At 38.0% G+C, this 22,818-nt stretch overlaps 1 protein-coding gene across 8 annotated transcripts in view; it reads right to left on the reverse strand.

Annotated features, from left to right (window-relative positions):
* The window catches only part of GALNT13 (polypeptide N-acetylgalactosaminyltransferase 13), a 606,606-nt gene extending 585,173 nt beyond the window's left edge, over window positions 1-21,433 (reverse strand). For 6 of the 8 annotated variants that reach the window (XM_074399674.1, XM_039469839.2, XM_003921971.4 and 3 more), the window contains exon 1: window positions 21,035-21,433. The gene's annotated coding sequence lies outside the window, so the exon portion shown is untranslated. Of the gene's footprint in view, window positions 1-18,423; window positions 20,338-21,034 lie in introns of those variants that run through there. The other 2 variants (XM_074399672.1, XM_074399673.1) reach the window with 2 other exon arrangements.
* Window positions 21,434-22,818: the final 1,385 nt, after the last annotated feature.

The following is a 22,818-nucleotide window of genomic DNA, read 5'->3' on the forward strand; positions in this document are numbered from 1 at the left end:
ATTTATGCTCTTTGGCCTTTGCCTGTTCGATATGTAGTTATAATGAATGGAACTCTGACAGCTATTTTGAATGCATGAATCCTAGAATGAATACAAGAATTCAAGATCTCTAGTAACATTACAGAGGTCATCTTAGCAGACTTGGACTACCAACATCAAGATTTCATATTTTGTGAGTGAAGAATCAAGTACCAACTTCTTTAAGCCACTCTGGATACACACTGAGTACAATTCCTGAATGATACACATTATCTAAGAATTTGCAGATAAGATTAAATTTTTTTGTTATGGTTTCAATGAGTATTTGGCTAGCATATATTATTAAATATTAGAGTTCACATGTCAAATCATATTTAAAATGAAGAAAAGACAGAAATGAAAAGAATTAGCAGTTGGGAAATTAGGATACATTAAAAACAATACAAATGAAATTTACGTTTCATAAAAATAAATGTTTAGTATTTTTAGTAATATGATAGATTATTTTTTTAAAATTGTAAGTAAAGAAATAGCTTTAACAGTACCAGGAGAGATTATACTACACTACAAGGCATGTCACAAAGATATATTCAATAGAGCATCATTAAATTCATAGCCCTTTATCTTACGGCATCAATATTTAACAATTTTTTCAAGACAATTATTAAATAATGGTTGTATTATGAACTTCGGTAGTTCTCAGAGGAACAATGAGAAATGTGATGTCTCCATTGTGAAAAAGGTTATCATCTAAAATGGGAGACATGCGAGGGCATCACTATGATAACAGGTTAAACGTTAGCAACAGCAATAGAAATAAGATTCTATAGGAACAGAGAAAATAGAATAATTTTGCCTTGGGGATTTGGAGAAATCCTTTAAAAAGAATTTCCTTGTGTGAGCTGATCCTTGAAATGAGGAGCTGAGTAATTCAAGACTGCAAAGCAATGTGAGCAAAGAAACAATCATGGACTTCCATGGTAAGTCCAGGTAAAAGAGAATCAATTCAGTGAATCCCGAAAATCGATTAAGAAGGGGTAAAAAATGAGGTGCAAGGCCAAAAAACTCATTTGGAATAGATCTCTAAGAAGGGTCTTGAAAGACATGCTAAAGAATTTGAAATTTAACCTGCAGAGCTTTTGAAGGTTTTTAACACGCAGAATTTACACGCTCATTCAGAGAGATCCCTCTACTGACAATGTAGAGTATTTAACAAACCACATGATAAGGCGCAGTTTTGTTTTAGAGAAACATATTAGTCTTGGGTTTAGATTAAGCACAACCTTGACTGAGGGCTGGCAGGAGTGACAGGATCAGCCCTTGAGATCCTTTTCGATCTTAAACCCTGGGACTTACGTCTCTTGCAAAGGAAACAAGTTCCAGGAAAATTCTACTAAATGACAGAAGTGGCATAACTCTGAGGCCACTTGGGTGAAAATCATAAAGGCATTGTGATTTCAGATACCCAATGAGTTTGAAAAGAAGCATACAGAGTGCACAATCTCTGACTAGCTAACAATGAAATTTGAGAAGAAAAAAAAATCACATGGAAGACATTCTTATAGCAAGTGGAAAGGCACTTTCAACTATCCTTCTGGGAAAGCCAGATAAAAATTTGACTGACCTAAATCCTTTTTGGCCTGCATCATTTTGCAAAGTAGCCTCTACTGCTCTGGAAGTCCCAGGGGACCTATCTGTGCATATGCAATCTAATCAAATGCATGCAGTAAGGACTTAATTGTGTAGAGCATTTTGCTAGGTACAGCACAAAAAGAATCCTGTCAGACTGCCTTCTTGGATTTTCTAACCTACAAAAGGCAAATAGATGTAGCTATGCATCTATAGTTTAGGTAGAAGAAAGAATTTATTCAAGTATAGGAACAGGTAAAATTATATGTACTGACAATGAATACTTCATGAGCATCAATCAATAAGTAGAGCAACACCTTAGTAAGTTCCATTTCAAGGGGAACCACAGTTAAGGATCAGAGAATGAATGCCAGTGACCAGATCTCACTCCTGAGACCTACTGGAAGGGAAAAGAAAAGCTCTACTCTATTCAGGTTTAACAGCTCTAAACAGCAAGGTCAATCAAACAGTCTGAGGCACAACATGTCACAGCAGTGATGTGCTGAAGAAAGAAGAAACAAGCCAGCCACAGCACAGCATCAGTCTGGGGATACAAGCTCCTTTCCTTTCCTTTTGCTTTCTCTTCTGTTGTTGTTGTGCCATTCTAACAAGGGCATTTAGCCTTGCAGAGGGAGACCCACCTATATGTGTCGGAAAAAAGACAGAACTCACAAAATTTCTACTAAATAGAAGGTGAGAACCTGGATGGAGAAAGCAACACGTGAAAAGGTTTAACTTGGGTTGCATTGTGAATTTTATCCCTAAGACCAAGTACATGCTATAAAAGATCAGAATTCTTAAGTCCCATGAGTGACTGGTTTGATGGCAATCAGCCAAGTATATCATGAGATCAGAACCCTTGATATAAAACAACTCCCTGTCCTTGAACCCCTCCACAGTGGTTGAAGGAATGAGGCACGTATTTTCCCATAAAATACAGCTGCAAATAACATGATATGAACACATTTACTAAAAAACACAGAAAAGGAAAACTAAAAATTCTACAAAACAACATGTAACTTAGACATTTGTAATTCATGATTCATACATTTACAATATTGTTCATATAGACATATGATTTTTATGTTTGTTTATGACACAAAGAGGCCCTTTGATAGAATAGCATTATGAAAAGATGTAGCTCTATTTCACAGATGTTATTCTTTCCTGTTTGAGAAAATAATTCTCAGAAACGGGAATGAAAAAACAATTGTCTTGATAGCATGAGACTTCAGTAGGGCAGAGACTTCAGCAGGGCAGAGACTTCACAGAAGTCAAGCAAAAGTACAGACACACCCACAAAAATAAATTTTGGCTAGTGGACCCCCAGGGTTTTAGAATTGCAAAAAGCATTCAATAATCCATGAGCATAAACCCACTGCTGAAAACCCACTGGTAGGTAGGTATCTCAATAAGTTGGAAGTGCCTGATCTTGTATTTACATAATGCCTTAAACTATGTAGATCTCAAAATCACTGGCCAGATTTATTAATTGATTACGCACGCTGACTGCTTAAGCAGGAATCATTTCATGTACCAATGAAGTGCAGCCATTTCTATATTAAAATGTAGCAGCATTTTACTGGCCCACAATTTTATATACCCAGTTACTGTGAGATGTAGGCCTCTAGCCAAATGAAAGCGCATCGGTATTTAGTGAATTATAGTAAAATGACAACTGCATATAATACAACATGATTAAAATCACATAATAAATGTTTCCCATCGCAAGAAATACTTATGCGATTTTATAAAAATAAACAGACAGAAAATAACTCCCACTACATGTGGGAGTTTTAGAGTGTGTTAGTGTGGGGTGAAGAAAGGTAAATGGTTGTCAGGAAGGCTTTGAGGTTGGTTAAAAACTCAAAACAGTGAGTGGAACCTGACAGGAAAGTTAAACTGAGCATAAGGTTTGGGATAAGGAACTTTAAAAAAAAAAAAAAAATCCAGCTGGCAAAACTTAATTTGATCTAACATAAGGCCAAACTAAACCTTAGAGTTAATAAGGCAACTGAAAGTCTAGAATAAATCTGAATTACAAAATAAGATCAGTAATTTATACTTAGTTTTAGTGGTATCCAAGGCCTAGATCTTGAAGGACCACACTTAAAAACTGCCAGGAAACTTAGAAAAATGAAAAACCAACTTTCCATAGGAGCCATCTAGAGAAAAACACACACACAAGTAGTTTCCATCAGCTCTGCCCTATGCTAGGAAAGAGGATATCTTTGATTCATGCTAGTGAAAAACACATTGCAAAAATAATCATATTGCTAAATATTTTATAACTATGGAAAACATTTTTTGTGACTTACTAACTTCCAAGGTACCTGGTGTTGAATAAAATGAAGACTGTTCTGAAAGAGAACTTACAGGATTAATTATCAATTGACTATCACTCTATAAATAAAATAATTACAACTGATGTAATATGTTGGCAGACAGATGCAACAATACAAAAATTGAATCAACTGTCAGTCTGGGACTTCAGTAATCTTGGTTGAAAATAGTTAATCTCATACGTGGTCCCCAGAAATGTCACGAGTTATTATTTGATTTTAAATATATTTTATGTAGAAATTGTTCCACAAACTTTTTAAAGGTTGTAATAAAATTTTTTAAATTACTTTTAAAATATATTCAAGTGGCAGAGAAAACAAGATGGAATGAAACAGGAGCACTAAGGAAATACAAATTGAGGAGCCAACATTATTTTAGGCAGTACTAGAAATTGCTTGAATCACACAGGAAAAGTTATAATAGGTTTTCAAAACAATTTCTTTACTTGCAATAAGAAAATTTTTTAAACATAAACACAATATTATTTAATAACCTATAATGTCCTTCTCATATAGTAAACTCACAAAACAGAAATCAATGTATTCCTGTACCAGCATTTTTTTAAATAACTATTTTATTTTACTGAATATGTTTTTGGAGCTGAGGAAGTTAAAGGTTACATTTAAAAATTAGTCCAGGTACATTTCAACATTCTGCAAATGATTTAGAAATAAGTTAAAAACAGCATGATGCATCATTAGATTCCCACCAGCAGTTTATTAATTTATGTATAATTATCATTTGCACAAATTATTATGAAGGAAATGACAAACTATCAGTGCTCAAAACATATTCGCCTCACTTGATAAGAAAAGAGAACTGGGCGGGGCATGGTGGCTCAAGCCTGTAATCCCAGCACTTTGGGAGGCTGAGGCGGGCGGATCACGAGGTCAAGAGATCGAGACCATCCTGGTCAATATGGTGAAACCCCGTCTCTACTAAAAATACAAAAAATTAGCTGGGCGTGGTGGCGCGTGCCTGTAATCCCAGCTACTCTGGAGGCTGAGGCAGGAGAATTGCCTGAACCCAGGAGGCGGAGGTTGCGGTGAACCGAGATCACGCCATTGCACTCCAGCCTGGGTTATAAGAGCGAAACTCCATCTCAGGAAAAAAAAAAAAAAAAAAAAAGAAAAGAAAAGAAAAGAGAACTGGGGCCGGGCGCGGTGGCTCAAGCCTGTAATCCCAGCACTTTGGGAGGCCGAGGCGGGTGGATCACGAGGTCGAGAGATCGAGACCAACCTGGTCAACATGGTGAAACCCCGTCTCTACTAAAAATACAAAAAATTAGCTGGGCATGGTGGCGCGTGCCTGTAATCCCAGCTACTCAGGAGGCTGAGGCAGGAGAATTGCTTGAACCCAGGAGGCGGAGGTTGAGGTGAGACGAGATCGCGCCATTGCACTCCAGCCTGGGTAACAAGAGCGAAACTCTGTCTCAAAAAAAAAAAAAGAAAAAAAAAAAAAAAAGAAAGAAAAGAGAACTGGAATTGAAATATTCCTAAATGCGAAATCAATTACAATTTGTTATTTCAAATTATGCTTTCTTCCAAATTAAAAAAAGGAGAAAATCTCTAAATAAGCAAGTATAAAAATCATTAAAAACTACCTAACACATACTGAAAATACAATCTGTGTTTCTAAACTTTGGGAGGCTGAGACAGGTGGCTCACAAGGTCAGGAAATCAAGACCATCCTGGCCAACATGGTAAAACCCCGTCTCTACAAAAAAAAAAAAAAAAAAAAAAAAACAGAAAAACTAGCTGAGCCTGGTGGTACGAACCTATAGTCCCAGCTACTTGCAAGGCTGAGGCAGGAGAATGGCTTGAACCCAGGAGGCGGAGGTTGCAGTGAGCCGAGATTGTGCCATTGCATTTCAGCCTAACGACAGAGCAAGACTCTGTCTCAGAAAAAGAAAAAAGATTTAAAAACTATACAGTGTTTCATCTTTTTTCATTCAGAAATGAAGGGTAGGATGGCAATGTTTTAAAATGTTCCCTATTTTCCATACTCACACACACAAAAAGCACTGATTTTACAATTTCTCTAAAGATCTTCCACACGATAAAAACAACATAGTCAAAGCAGATCAAATAAGGCAAATGCAAGATGGCTATCACTTAACCCAGAACACCTAACAAAAATCAGCAGTGATGTTGGAAAGACCCAAATAAAGTTAAAGGGAATAGAACAAGCTTACTATCCTTGTTCTCAGCTTGATTAACTTTTTTGCAAAGTGGTATGTCATTGTTTAGAATTGTGTGTAATGTGTACAATATCATAATATTTATCATGAAATGAAGGCACCTTTGCCTTCACACATTTATCTTCCCTTCTCTCCTTCTCTCTTAAATAAGATTTCTCAATATTTTTCACTTACACAGTTTTACTGTTTCTACTTCACTTGGCTTCAGTCCTATCTTTAACTCCTATTTATTTATTGGCACTCAGGGCCCAATTTTGCAGTAACTCCTTACAATAACTCTTCCAGGTGTGAGATTTTATTCGAAAATCGGTTAAGCAGGCCAAATTTACTAGGCACCTGTCACGCTAGATACCAAAAGAGGACCTTGGAAGAGGAGATACACTAATAACAGCTTGCATTTTTTGAGCACATGCTAAGTGCCAAGCACAACAATCCATACATTATATCCATTGTCATCTGAACCCTCGTACCATTTTATAAGGTGGATGAGAATATCTAGTTTATAGTGCTATGAGAATTAAATAAGTAAATATTATGTAGAGCACTTAAAAGAAACCTTCTCGCCCAGTAAGAGACCTGGATTTTATTAGTGTTAGCTAATATAACTCTTATCTCCATTTTAAAGATAAGGTAACTAAATTTCATGCAGGCTATGCAACTGTCTTCTGTCATACTTCTAGAAATTAGATATAAGAATTTTAAACTATATTTATGTGATTCCAGGTACCATAAAATTAAACTTGTGTCTTTAACACTTAGTTTTGTTTTACTGTTTCTCCTTACTTGAAGCTCTACATTCATCTTATTTTAAAAGGAAGAGGAAGTTAATATGCTAAAAGGTCCTAACTAATTGCCATGAACTTCATCCATAATACGTAACTTAAAGGACCCCAGATTCATTTACCATTTGAAATAACAGGACAAAAGAGCTCTATCTGCCCACAAGTTATTGTCCTCAAATCAAGATCACCCAGAAAATGTTAAAATGAGGAGAACAAGGGAGACTGTAATCACAAACTCGAGAAACCAGATAGTCACAGCTTTAAAGAGTGCCTCATTGTTCATTTGTTTTTTTCTCATATCAGAATCCCCATCCCTTCTTACTGTAACAGACTAGGTTTTACCACATAAATTATTTTTCTCAGTTTTCCACAGTATTTCTTGTGTTGTATGTATCCTACACTATGGGGGAAACTTGAAAACTTCCTCATTTCTCTCTCTTTCTCTCTCTCTCTCTCTCTCTCTCTCTCTCTCTCTCTCTCTCTCTCCATTTCTATCTATAGAAAGCTAACTATGATTTTTTTTTTAGTTTGCTAATTCATGTTCATAGTTAAGAATGCTAAAGTATGAATATGTACACAGCAACAACCAGTAGGTTAATAAAATTTTTATGGTAACTACCCATATGCTCACATTAATTAGGAATAGCTAGTATCTATATGGCAACTATTTATGATCAGCTACAAAACTAGTACTAGCCCAAAGAATACTAAGGAGTGAACATTTTGAGAGCAGCTGCTGATTGAAGATGGCAATATCTTCACATCTGTGAACGTTGAAATGGCCATCCTACATTTATCAATTATTCTATAAATCTGCAGGCACATCAGGTAATCACAGTAACTGGTACAATTTAATAACAGAGAGAACTATAAAATTTACTGTCTCTATCTAGAATCCACTACAAAATGTTGTTTCAAATTATTCCTCAGTGCTTTGAAAATTTTAGAAAAACAGAGGTGAAATGGTGATAGGATCTTTCAAAGAATCATCTTGTAATGTGCATTTTTACATAAGCAAAAAATTTTTTAAGCCATAAGAAAATGAGGCCTTGAAGAATTTAAAAAGTTCTATCAAAACAATCCTATTTAGGATCTGGTTACACACATTCATAGAACTAAAGATGTATGATTCTGATTTGATTGGTAAAGTCAGTAAGACACAAAGTAAAGAATCAAACTTAAACGAGACAGGAAAGAGACTGAGAACCACTGTTAAGAAGGCAATGAACACCTTTACTCTAATAAAGATACAGAGCAAGTAAGAGCTCTGTATTAGTCTTAGGATTTATACCTAGCATCATTAGAATTCACTTTATTCTCAATAAAATGGTAGACCTATATTTGTAAAGTAAACATTAGACTACAGAGTGGTACTGAGTATTCTTTAATACCAGTTGTTTTATTTTTATTTATTTAGAGATATTTTGCTCTTTTTGCCCAGTCAGCTCACTGCAACCTCCACCTCCTGGGTTCAAGTGATTCTCCCCGCTCAGCCTCCGGAGTAGGTGGCACTACAGCCTCGTGCCGCCATGCTCAACTAATTTTTTTTTAAATATATTTTTAGTGGAGACAGCTTTTCACCATGACGGCCAGGCTAGTCTTGAACTCCTGACCTCAGGTGATCCACCTGCCTCAGCCTCCCAAAGTGCTGGGATTGCATGTGTGAGCCACCATGCTCAGCATCAGTTGCTTTATTTTAAAGATGAGGAAACTGACATTAAGGGAACTTAAATGACATGATACAGAATTTATTAATGGCTTTATCAGGACTAAAATCCAATTTTCCCCTCTTAACTCCATAATGTAGTATTATAGGGAATTATTGCTATCATGTTCAGTGGCACAAGTGCCAAGAATTTACAGTTCTTACATAGTGACCCCTCTCAACCCCAACCAGTTCCTCTCCCCAGAGGAACTCACCTTTAATTGTTTATTAGCTCTACTACAGAACCTTTAAATCCCAGTATCTTTACGGATCATGACGACTCCACAGAGTAGTTGGAATCTATGGAAATCTGGAAAGTACACACTCACTGAAGCATAATCACATTTTTTTCAAAAAAATTAAAAGCATATGTTGACAAAATACACTCAAATTAGTTTAGCCATTATCTAAGTGACTTCACATCATTTTCAGAACTTCTCTGTATCTTTCCTCCTAATGTAGTCATTATTCCTCTTGTCAGTTGTCTTCATAACTTTAAGGACTATTAGTGCTATTTCTTATATTAACCATAGACACTATCTCTTGACTCCTATTTTGTGATGTGCTACTAGTCCAATCCCTAACCTTTCCTTCAGCTCTCTCCAGTCCCCATGTGCAATTTGCAACCCCACCACATGTGTGTTTATTGTGACATTGTCAGTCTTGAAAATATTTGCATTTGGTTCTGTCTTCCACATTTTAAGATTGACTAAAAATCTATCAAAAGTTGAAAATCAGTAAATACCATGTATGTTTAATTAATATAAAAATATTCATTTTGGAGCAAACTAAAGTTCTATGGTTATTTTCCTTTTTTTGCATATTCTTTTGTTTTTTCTGAATTTTTTTCTTTGTAGTTTTGTCTTTTTAAATACTCCTTAAACATTAAATGTGCTATAAATTCCCCTTTTTGTCCCAAATCCTCCCACCAACCAAAGACCTCCATTTCCTTATACTAATCCTACAGCAGGCTGGAATAACACAATTTGTTCACCTTCTTGGACTACTTCACAGCTATTATGCCACGTCTTTCTCTTTTCCTTAATCATAGTTTGCTGAGGTTCGACCTCAAGTAACTTTTCAAGAAAGATTTTATTTAAGAAATATAACCTTTCTCTTTACATGTCTTAATTCTACCCTGACAATGAATATTTTAACTGGTTAATTATTCTCTTAATTCATTAATGGTTATTCTAAATGTATTTTTTGTTTTTTGTTTTCTTACTAGACTTCCAATTAGTGGGAAGTCACACATCATAGAGATTCACTGTGATTCATATTTTCCATTGTGTTTCATTTTTGTTAGAATTGTTGACATATTTTTCTCCATTTACTATTACACATTTTTTTCTTAAAGTATTTATTTGAAAATCTTCAATTTCCAAGAGCTTTTCATGCTCATTGAGTGTTCCTTTTCTATATCATCCACTTGTTTTATGAATGCAATATTTTCCTGGATCTTTTCAATAATTTTATATGCACATAAATGTGTGTGTGTGTGTGTGTGTGTGTGTGTGTATTTGTCTCTTTCATGGTCCTCTAATTGTGTCTTTCTTGCAAAGTCATTTTGTTAGTTATCGGTTTCTTTACTTTGTTCTTTTTTTTTTTTTTCCATGTTGCAGACTTTTTTAAATTTTTTGTTCTTACATTATTTCTTAAATGCCTGTGATCCTTGATTGCTGTTCTATGTATTTAAGAATGGAGGAATACCAGTCTGGGCAGCGTAGCTAGATCTCTCATCTCTAAAAAATATAAAAACTGGGTGTGGTGAGCCATTTCTGTAGTCCTACCTACTTGGGAGGCTGAGGCAGGAGGATTGCTTGAACCCAGGAGTTTGAGGTTACATGTAGTGAGCTATGATCATGCCACTGTATACCAAACTGGGCAAGAGACCCTGGCTCAAGGGGGGGAAAAAAGAAAAACAAAGTAAAGAATATAAAGGAATAGAAAATGCAGGTATCTATGAACTTGAGTGAGTCTTGCTGACTAGAAGACTTTGCTTTAGGGCAAGCAAAAAGCTGACCATTAGTCTTAAAGACTCTAAGTACCAAAATAAAAGGGGCATTATTTTTCTAAGACTCATTCTTAGTTGCCCTTGCTGTCCCTTAGCAGTTAGTACATGTTAGGAGTGGACACTTAGGTAAGTGAGCGAGAAAAACTTAACTATAGAGATGTTTACATAAAAAGTAGAGTTGTGAGTAGAAGACTCTATTCCATCTATACATGTTTGGTAAATTATTTTTAGCCCCAGACTCTCATTTTTGTTCTCTACTTTTTTCAACATTATTGAAGCTCAAATCTTTGGAGGCTTGATATGGGCACAGTGACTCTCCCCAATATCAAGCCACCACCCCAATTTCTCCCACACTACATTCTAGGCAGTTTTCCTTTGCCTTTATGTACTCTCTACAATTTGTAACCATTTCATAACTTTTAGTCCCTCAGTTTAATGTTTGAATTAATGAGTTTTCAGGAGGTAGTTTATGTAAAGATAGTTCTTATACCTTCCTCTTAAAATAGATACTCACCTATTGAAAACTAAGAAGCTATATTTTAAGAAGTCTAAAACGAAAACCCAAGAACCAACAAAATTATTACACTGTTGACTATCACCATAATCATGACAGTAATAATGTTGTTCAGAATGATTCAAATCAGGATCTCTGTTGAAATCAATGTGAATTGCCCATCTGCACACACTTTAAGGTACACAGGGCAAAGTGATACTACTGATTTCATGTTCAAAATGGTTTAAATGCTGTTCTGTTTGTGGGGAATGAGACAATTGAATAACATTTGCACAAAAAAGAAAAAGATTAATTGAAGTTCAAAATTGAGATAGCTGCAAATATTTTACATTTGTGGAAGTTAGTTTTCCTTACAAAACGAATGGAAATGATGTATACATGTTATCCCACTTGAATTAGAATTTTATACAGATAATAAGAATGTGTGCATTGTAGAGGCAAAATGAGCCTATTGTTGTCTGCAATAGCAAATGAAGTGTCTCATAACTAGCAATTCAATGTGTTAATTCAGCTGTACCATCCAATTTCCTACAATTCATCTCAACTTTAGTGCACAACAATAAAAGTCTTTTTAAAATCTCTGACAAAATGTCCACTGTAGGTTACCAAAATAGGGGAAATACTATCCATAAGTCTGGCAGTAGGTGCCACAAAATATAAATTGAAAATGATTTATCACAGTCTATCAGTATCACAATGGTTTTTGATGTGAAGTCAGTAATCTAGAGTTAATAATGAAACATATATTGTTTTTTTTCTTTTTAAAAAGTCTGACCAAGTAATGTGAGAACTGTGTGGCAACTGGAATTGGCATCCCCTCAAGTAACACAGCATTCCTTTGGAGCCATGGCCTGCCACCTGCCAAATGACCACAGGTCCCAAGCACACAATTCTAAAAGTAGACAAAGGTAACGAGATGCAAATTTAGCATCCCCATCCTCCTGTTAAATGACCTACATGCAAGAGCTATAGTGTCTCTTACCTATTCAGAAACTAAATGATGAAATGAACAGCCCTTTTTTATTTCTTTTTTTTTTCCGACAGAATCAAGGGCACCAACAGATAGTTCAGTCTGACTACACAGAGATTTATTAAGTCATAAAAGAAAGACAATTTAAAGTGAAAAGTAGCATGAAGAAGAAAAGAAAGAAGAAGAAAGAAAAAGATATGGGACAAAGAAAAAGAATACTGAAAAATAAACACAGTGAGAAAAAAATAAAAGGTATGCTTAATCTACAATATATGAATAAAATCTGCACCATATTCAGTGTCAGACTCTTTCTAATATTTTTCAGGACAAGTGATACATAATCCTATTTCAGAATGAATGATCAAGAGAATCAAAGAAAAAGAAACATAAGCCTCAGGAATCCTGGTGAAATTTGCTATAAGAAAAAGAGAAAAGATGGTATTGAGTTTTGAAAGTAGAAGAGTCAGTAACCCCATAAACCCTTAATTCATTTGCAGAATTGGAAATCACATTGTTTCTAAATGCCGATTTTAAACTCTTTTTTAAACCACACAAGTGGAATGACTCATTACTGTGAGTATAGAATTCAAATAGTTTACATAATCTAAGCAAACATCAGTCTAAAATAAAATTTATTTTAAAAACATTAAAGGAAAGCCATATTAAAAGATTATCTTAGTGCATTAAACAAAAATATTAAGTAATAGAAAAGAAGAAAATGTACCTTTTAAAGATTAATACACCAGTTTTCACAATTGATTATAAATTATTACAAATATTCCATCTTATACAAAGCTTACAAAAATTATTGATAAAAAATCCACAAATTTAGGTAGAATTTCCCAATCCTTCCATAAATATGAGTATTTCCTGATGTAATTTAAAGATGAGGAGCATTATAGGAAAATAAATTATTTCTTATTGGGGAAGGAGGGAGGAGGGGGAAGACATCTTATGTACTGAAGTATATATATATGGTTATTTTGTTATGGATTGAAACAAACAGCTATTTCTTTTCCAAATTTTTTAAAAATATTCCTGTCTGCAATACTATGTATTAGTGATTATTATTATTGCTTTGGTCTATGTCTAAGTAGAGCCCAAGTCAATGATGGCGCTAGCTGAGGAAAACTACTCTGATTCTTCGATGTTTATTGTCCCCTTCATCCTCCCACAGAGCCTCGGCATGATCATAGAATTCGGGAAGGAAGTCGAAGTCAGGCACATTCATCACACTCAGAATGTAGTCCACTCTGGGATATTTATTTCTTAATCTGGTGCTATGACTTCTAAAATATAAACTTTTTTTTAAATTTTCAACTCTAGAAACAGCAGCTTTTCTTCCTTCATTTTCAAAGGCAAAACTTACTCAAATAGGAAAAAGACAGAAATCTGGGTTCTGCTTTCAATTCTGCTAGTTCAAGTTTTGTGACTTAACATGGCCAGGCTAGTGGCTCATCCCAGTAATCCCAGCACATTGAAGGCCGAGGCAGGAGGATTACTTGAGGCCAGGAATTCAAGACCAGCCTGGGCAACATAGTGAGTCCCTATTTCTACAAAAAAATAAAAATAAAAAAATAAAAAAATTAGCCAGATATGGTAGCACAGGCCTGCAGTCCTAGTTACTGAGAGGTTGCACCAAGGGATTGGTTCAAGGCTGTGCCAAGGGCCTAAAGGCTGCAGTGAGCTATAATTGTGCCACTGCACTCCAGCATATCTGACAGAGGGAGATTCTGTCTCAACACACACACACACACACACACACAGGTAGGTACTCTAAACTATTTCATCAAAATTAGCATCATCCTTGCTCTTCCACTGATCCTCTTACACTGGCCAACTTATTTAACCTTTCTGTGCCTTACTTTTCTTGTCTCTAAAATAAGGATACTAATAAAACTGACTTCTGAAGGTCTTTAGGATTAAATGAATCAGTATCTGCAAAGCACTTAGAACAGTCTTTGGAGCATAGTAATTGCTATGTTTTGTTAAATAAATTGTAAAATTATATACTACATGCATATCAGTTGCTTGAAATGTCACTGCACCTCAAAATCATATAGGAAAATGTGTATAAAGATAGATTCTATGGATCCATCCCAGACAACTGAGAATCTGTACCAGTGGGACCTGAACAACTATAACTAAAATAAATAAGTAAGGTAATTTAGATTTATAAAATGCTTTGGTAGAAATAAGATTAACATCTTAGGTCAATTTGGCCATATTTCACAGACTCCATCAGCATTCTTTTCCTCTTTGATGGCCAAAGTAGACACTATCTAAAGAAATGGCATGTAAAACCAACAGCCAGTTTTACAAAGCACTAAGCAAAAAATTGCTTTGCTTTTGCCAAAGCAAATAAGTAAAAACGGAGCAAACTGATCCCTATAGCTTGGGATATGTTTTTTGGGGGAATGATGGAGAAATTAGTTCTGATAAGCTCTTTCTGTCATTGCCCCATATTCATTCCCAATCGCAGGACAAAGGCTGGCACCATCTTTGGGTCAGTAAATGATGGTTAACTACCAAGAAGGAACAAGTCATCCCTAATCTTCCAATCATTTCAACAGTGACACAGTAAACTAAGGCTAAAGCAAGTGCTGGCATCTTTACTAGGTCCAAATTTTATTATCCAGATTTGCAACTAGGAAGAGAATGGAATAAGCTATAAGCACTATGTCATCAAGCCATGAATATGATGACCATGCCGGTCAGAACTATGTGGCTGCACAGAGTAAGCAGTATATCATTGTTGTTCAGAGTAAGATGGGCATCCAAGCACAATCTACAGGAAATTTTTGTGATGAAATTTTCATCAGTCTTGGGTGAAATTAGGAAAATACGTATAATGTGGAAAATGTACAGTGAGCTAAATTTATTCTCTTTAAATAACTATTATTTATTTTGAAATTCAGTTCTTCCATGTCATTTGGTGTTAGAATGTCCACAAAATTGTGATACGACTTTTTAAATCATTCTTACTGTACAAAAGAAAATAGTCAAATAAGGTTTACCATTTATTTTTTTAAAATTGTTAGTCAATGAAAATGTCAGATTGAGAATTATTAGATTATTGGCTTCATGGAAGAATGAACTGGTGTCATCCTTGACCCTCACACATATTAGCTGTGTGATTCTGAGAAGGTAAGGCCTCATTTATACAATGAGAATATTAACATTACTATTACTCATATTGTTGTTATAAGGATAAAACATGTTAAGACCTGCCAGATGTTTATTTACCACAGTATCAGTACAAAGTAAACATTCAACACATTTTAGTCATGTTAACAATTTATAATCCAAATCACCATCTTAACTTCCTCATAAATAAGTTATAATGGATATACCTTCACATATATTTTGTTCCGTTTTTCTTTCTTTAAACTAATGGTAGTGTTTCACTGGAGTCTTGATAGTCATATAAATCTTACCCTCTCTATCTGAAACTAATTATATCAAAAACTCAAGAGGAAATTAAGTGAGTTATTATCTTTCTAAGCTACATAATCCTCCTCATATGTCAAAATTCAGTTTATTAACAAAAAAGAGATGCTTTTCTTATAATATCAAGGCTATTAATATAAGAGACTAAGTTGACATTTACTGCTATCTTTAAGGTGTTATTTGAAAGATTTTTGATTGTGCTATGCTTTTAAATTCTTTGTTTACTTCTTCCTGTGGCTACTCACCACATGCATTATGTTCACCAAAGTGTCAACAAGCAGATTAATCACACTCTCCCTATAATGTTGTATAAGAGCTTAAATAAGATTTAAGCGACAATTCAATGTAGTGGAATGTATGTAACGGAGTCTCAATTAATTCCTCTTCATGTTAAAACCTTAAGGATATATCTTGGACAGCACCCATCTATCTTAAGAAAGAGTACATTTTTTAAAAACATGAAAAAAGTTTAAGTATTTATTATAGATATTGTATTTAATGTTCTGACAGTCTATATGATAACAAATATGTTCCTATCTATGATAATAATAGTCATTCCTCTCCCTACATCCCTCCCAAACTATCTTGAAAGGATTAACCATTAACATAGAACAATGTTTAATAACTGATATTTAGAATCTTGTTTGACTTCAGTTCTGAAGGGTAGGTAATTAAGATAGGGTGGAAATTAAGAGAGAGCCTGATAGTTCATAAGGACTCTAATTATGTAGACATGGAATCAAGCTGAACCCTTAAAGAAAAGCATGTCTCTTAACTTTAACTTACAATTTAAATTTTAGATCCCATCAATCTCTGTAGTGATAACTTTTAAAAATTAAGAATTTCATTTAAATGTGTAAGTCTGAAGACATACTAAAAAAATAAACTTGAAAAACTCGTAGCTAAAAATGAATGAATTTAGGGACATGAGAACATACAGTAATCACAATCACACAGATGTCTCTAGCCACCTGTAACCATTTCTTGGTAATCAAGCTAAGACCAATTAAATCTATTATAATAGACCTGCTACACTGAAAAAGCAGACACAGGTCTAAATCTCAAATCAAGAAAAAACAAATACCAAGGGATTAAAGTCTGTTTGGTTTATACTTCTCCTGGAAAAGACCAGAGATAATTGGATAATTGTTTATAATGCCCCAAAGGGATGACTATTACTAAATTTACAAATGTATTCATTTTCATAAATTTCCTTGAAAAGCCCAATTTCACAATGAAAAAACAGACTTTTCAAAAACACACATGCATATATTTGAATGGCAGAAGTCCTTCAACAATGTGCCTTAAGATAGAACTTGTACACAATACAAATCTGTTAATTCTGTAAGTAATTTTTATAATTTTGATGTAACTCTATCTTATCCCTAAAACATTTAAAATAAACCCTTTATGTGCAAAAAAAGGATAGAACTTGTAAACAGAAGACTAATCTGATAAAATAATAAATGGTTTATCAAAGAAGACAATGCCAGATATTTAAATGTGATTTATGTTTTCAAACATATGCTTAGCCTCCCTCTCTCTCTCTCTCTCTCTCTCTCTCTCTGTCTGTGTGTGTGTGTGTGTGTGTGTGTGATGTGTATATATATATGTGTGTATGGAGTGTGGGGGGTGCTGTCAGAAATGTCATTAAATAGGTTGTCAGAATAAATATGAGTATATATATGTCTATAAATACACACACACACACACATACACACACACACGGAGGTCTTGAGTTGATGTTTCACATGTGTTTATTTTGATGACAAGAGCATACGGAAGGATTTAAAACAAAAGCTCAGTTAAAATCTTTTGATAATTAGGCATATGGTCATTCAGACTTCAAAGCAGTGATCCTCTTAGATCCTATTAGATTTAAGATGTCTACATGTTCCTACTAGCAGGGACACAAATACAAGAAGGTGATGTACTAAAAGTCACTGTCAAGAATGTGTTGTTTCAAGAGGTGTCGCTTAAGAATATTATGTCTAATAAGGCAAATTACTTAAAGGTCACTATTTGAATTGTCCATTTTTATAAAGCACAATGAACATATAACAGAGATATGTAATTTATAATTTATTTTACATAGTGAGACTTAATTCTATCCAGGCATTTTTTCAACTGTTCTTATTCAGAAACACCAAGATTCTCTTCATCTGCCCATTCAGAAAGAATAAAAATACCCATTTGTTACTTGTTATCTCACTCCTTTTCTAAAATCCCAAAGTTTTTATAAGCTGTACAAGCTTTATTACATGAAAATGTTCCTGTTACAACTACTATTTCTAGAAATCAAGCTGGCATGATAAAAACATACTTCACTATGACATAATGGCTTAAACTGAAATGATTGCCCAATAAGTTAAAAAGTTAAATGTATAAGTTAAATTTGTAATAAAAAAGTAGGCATCTCAAACAATATCTGATTTTTCCCCTTCACTATGTCTTTGCTATTTTTAAATATAAAAATTTAGTAAAGTATTAAGTGATTTACAAATATTTTTAAAGAAAAATTGCTTTGAACATGCTCCTGTACAATACTCATGGTAAATCACCAACTATTTTAAGAGATGACTAGCATATCATCAAAAAAAAGTAGTACACTAAGTTAAGACACATTGTTTCCAGGTACTTTAGGAAATTGTCATATTCATGCAGTATTACACATCTCATATATATTTGAAGCAGTATGGGGAATCCATAAATTATTTAGGGAAAGTGATCTAGATTACAGATCAATACGTAGCCCTCAACTATTTTAAGCTGATATAGCTGTTCTTTATATAAGAGAGAACTTTTCACTTGTTAGAAACCACATGAAAAGTATTCACCGAAAAATGATGTCATGTCCCATTTTACTTTCAGGTAGGGAGGTTGAGAGATGCCATACTTCAGGGCCTCTAAACTCATTTCTTCAATTCTGCAATGACTGTTTTAAAGAACACCAGCGTTCAAAAGGGGCAAATTCAAGCAATGACATCAACTACAAAGAAACAGAAGACACCTGTTTCAATACCCTTCTACTAGTTCTCAATTACCATTCATAAAAAACTAAATGAAACCTCCCAAAAAGGTGTGGGGAGGAGTAATTCAACTGTAGTCTCCTTAGCATAGCCGGTAACTTAGAAGTCTATGATCAGCTGCATGCTAATCAATTAACCAACAAGTTTTTATTAAGCACTTACTAGTTTCCCCACAATACTAGGGACTACATATCTGAGAGAGCCTCCATTCCCACATTCCCACTTGGGACTTTCTGAACTAGAATTAACAGCACCTTATAATTCCTTTGGAAAAGCTTTCTATTTTTCCTCTCCAAAGCGGATCTGAGACATAGTGCCCCTACTTAAGCAAGTAGCTTAAGCCCTGGAATGGGATGAGCATCACAGAAATGGTGAAATAAAAGCATTTATTTAAACAAGCAGGAGCAGCCAGGAAAATTCTCTATGGAATTGAGGGTGGCTAGGAGCTGAAGGAGAGATGTGAAATCCACTGTTTGTGGCAAACAGTGCAGAGAAATGCACTGCGTTAGGCTATGAAAATTCTCCACATCTAACCAATTCCTAAATCAAACCAACCTGGTTTCAATATGAAGGTTCTTAGTCTGCAGGAGTCAAAAAAAAAAAAAAAAAAAAAACGTAGAGATTGCAGGGGTTGGGGGGCAGGGGAAGAAAGATTAGTAATGCAATGCAAAAGTCATTCATTGAGGAGGAAAAGGAAAGGATGCAGGTAATACAAGGAGAATGATCCTGGAAGATGAGAGGTTCAAAAGTAAATAGCCAATAGATTGACGTTACTTTTCAATATTCTCAAACCAGCAGGCTTCTTTAACACTAGAGGGCATGACAGAAAGACAGAGACAGAGAGGCACACACACACACACACACACACACACACACACACACACAGAGAGAGAGAGAGAGAGAGAGACAGAGAGAGAAAGAGAGAGAGAGAGACTGACTGACTCTGAGGAAAGGCAGCTTTCACATAAAGCTGAAAATACGCAAGGAAACCAGAAATTTCAAGGGGGCTTTGGCAGCCAAGTGGCTTTAGCCTTGCAAATAAAACCCAGGTTGTTAGGCGGTTTCAGGGAAGGCTGACCATGATCTCTCCAAGGAAACCGCTTTCCTAAGCACTGAATGCATAGCAGTCTAAGGCAGGCATACCTTAGTCCCCAAAGCTCCTCTCCTCTGCTAGCAACACCTTTGCCTGAAGAAAGCTCCCACCCTTTTGAGGTTAGTTTCCCTGAACCCCAAAGCATCTATGCTTGCCTGCCCCACTCTCCGTTCTCCTGCAGCTGACTATAAAGGTTGGGGAGGCAGAGTCTCCACCTGGAAATTCAAGTAAGCATAGTCAGAGAATCGGGTCTGCGGGAGGGGCTTGCGCAGCTTTCGCTGTCCAGAGTAGCAGCCTCGGTGCGCTCAGGCTCGCGGCAGCGCAGCGCCCTCGGACTGGGCGAGGGGATACCTCCGTGGCGCCCTCCGCTCTACCCCTTGCACCCCTCATTCAGGTCCACGACAGCCCGGACAAAGGCAGACTGTCTCCGTCCCCGCTGGCCCCAAGCAGGGAAGTCTCTGCACCTGGAGATGCCCGCTAAATGAGCCAGATCTTGCTCCCCTAACCAAGGCACTTCGGCATCAGGGGGCTAGTGGTGGGGAAGACCCGGTAAGGAGATAACAGAGGGAGACACATAAGCTGCGAGAAGCAGACACACAGATAAAACATATGCTGCAAGACGGAAAGGCAAGCGGAAAGACAGATTAACGGGGACACAGACATCCCAAGACAAACAGGAGGAAATAGAATAAGAGGAAAAAAAAAAAAAAACAGACACATGGCCGAGGAGTGGGGACTGAGGGGACCAAGACTCAGAGAGAAACAGAGGCAGAGACATACACGGAGAGAATGAGAGGCAGGAGGACTCTGAAAGAGCCAGGCAAATAAGAGGGCAACCGTCGAGGAAGACACCCAAGACCCAGGGAGCTCCGGGTGTCAGGTCGAGTAGAAACGCCCGCACCGCAGCTGAGGCTGCCAGGAGCTGTTGCGAGAAAGTTGCCTGGGCTGGCAGGCCGAGCCACCCCCGCCGCGGAGCGTCACCAGAACACTGAGGGGGCCAGAGCCCCCCTCCACCCACCCAAACTCCGCAGGGTAGCCGGAAAAGCAGAGCAGAAGGTGGGCGGCGGCAGAAAGTTCCGCGCCACGCGGTCCTCCCGCAGCACCTGCAGCCGCCGGCGAGCGCGCTCGGAGCTCCCGGGAGGCCGCCTCGCCGCGTCCGCCCGCGCTCCTGCCTTTGCCCTGGGACCGGCCCGGGGCGCTCGGCTCCGCGCCCTGACACTCGCTGGGGGACTTCGCGGCACCCAGCCCAGGCACTCCGGCAGCCCAGGGGGAGCTCGTTCCAGACAATCACGAGGAAAAGAGGGGAAGTAAGAAAGAGACGGAGACCTGCTATCGTGGCCAACAATCCCGCGAAGAGGGAACAGCGATCCACGCACGGGATTCAGCCTCCAATCCAGCCCAGCTGACGCCGGCCGGCCGGGCCGAGTGTGAGGCTCGCCGAGCCCGCGCTCACCTGGAACCCGCGTCGGCCAGCGAGCGCCGCGCGCAGCCCCGGCTACCGCCCGCGCGTCTTTTCACACTTCCAGGCGAGCAGAGGCAGCCGGCTCCGGCCTCGGCCAGCCCCAGAGAGGCGCCCTCATAGCGTAGCGGCTGGCTGAAGGGCTCCTCGAGCACGGCCAGAGGGGACGCCGAGGCCGAGAAGGCGCGGAGAGCGAGCGAGGGCTGCCAGCACGTTGCCACTCCGGCGGAGGCGGCGCCGCCGCCGCCTGGTCACTTGGCCCCGGCCCCCGCCCCCCTCCCGCCCCAGCCCGCCGCCTCCCGGCCCCTCCTCCTCGCGTGGTCCCGCCCCCTCCCGTAGCCCCAGCCTGGAGGCCTCTCACTGGGCTAGTATCATTTACGTAACCAGCACCTCCGGCCCTCCTCCCTCCCTGCTCCCGCTCCTTCCCCGGCTGGGGCTGTGCGCACCGAGCGCGCTCCAGCTGCTCCTGGAGCTGGCGCCCCTGCGATGTGCACAAGTCCCGCGATACTTGGCAGGCACGGTCCCCGAGAGCCACCGTGGGGTCAGCTCCTCTCCCCCGAGAGCGCCTCGCTACCCCTAGCTGCCTTGGGCTCCCGTACTGCCAGAGCCGGCCTGCGTGCACCGTTCGCACTGGACGCCGGGGAGCCTTTTAGAGGGGAGCTGGAGCATCAGAGACTGCCCTCGGGGACAACGCCGGCAACCTCACCCTTGCCGTCGGCTCTCCGGCGGAGACGTGCAGTGGGGTACTTGAGGCTTCGGCGCCCTCCGCAGAAACGACAGTTTGGCCTCTTGTTGGTTACAGTCCCTACACCTTGGCAGGATCCTAGTGTTCTAGTTGGCGGTGGCTGCTGCCACCGAACGCACTGTAAGAGTACTGGACACACACAGCACTTCCTTGTGCTCTCGAATTTTTATGAAGAGGTAAAGAAAAAAGTGGGGTTTTGAATACCTTTCTCAGGCAGGAAGATGTGATATTAAGCACACACTCACTCCGAAATGCCTGGATGTTTGCATGTCTAAGTTAATGTGTAGTACCAGTACCCCATGGTGCTGAGTTTAAACGTGAGTAAAGACTTTAAGACAGTGCCTGGCACAAGGTAGAGACTTAAGATGCAGGCATTATTAGCGTCTGAAAGACTTAGGACCTATCCCCTACTGCCATAGGAGAGGAACTCTTCGAGGGAATTGGGATTACCGAGTTCAGGTTCCTCCTTGGCTATTTATTCACTGTGGCTGTTGGCTAGTTTTGGCTCCTCGGATGTCAGTTTTCTTGTTTGTAAGAAGGGTTAACAGGTCCTTTCTTCTCACAGTGTCACTTCACATGTCTTATAGGATGCTTTCCGCAGAATTTGGGGAGGATATAACAGCTACATAAAAATAAGAGCCACGTTTCACAAACATATGATACCATTAATTATAACCTAGTATGTCAATGGCATTCTTGATTATACACAGGCAATTTGCAGACATATTATCTTTATATCTTTTCATGAGTCAATTATCATTTACATTTGTATGTTAATAACTATGTTAATGTCTCTTCCTACATTGTCCATCCTGTCCCACCATCAATTATGGAGCATTTACCAGAGATGCTTTTGGGAATGTGTGAGTACACAGGGTCCACTCATAAGACTCTCAAATTTCTCTG

This window comes from Saimiri boliviensis, chromosome 5 (assembly GCF_048565385.1).
Source record: "Saimiri boliviensis isolate mSaiBol1 chromosome 5, mSaiBol1.pri, whole genome shotgun sequence".
In the NCBI taxonomy this organism is placed as follows: domain Eukaryota; kingdom Metazoa; phylum Chordata; class Mammalia; order Primates; family Cebidae; genus Saimiri; species Saimiri boliviensis.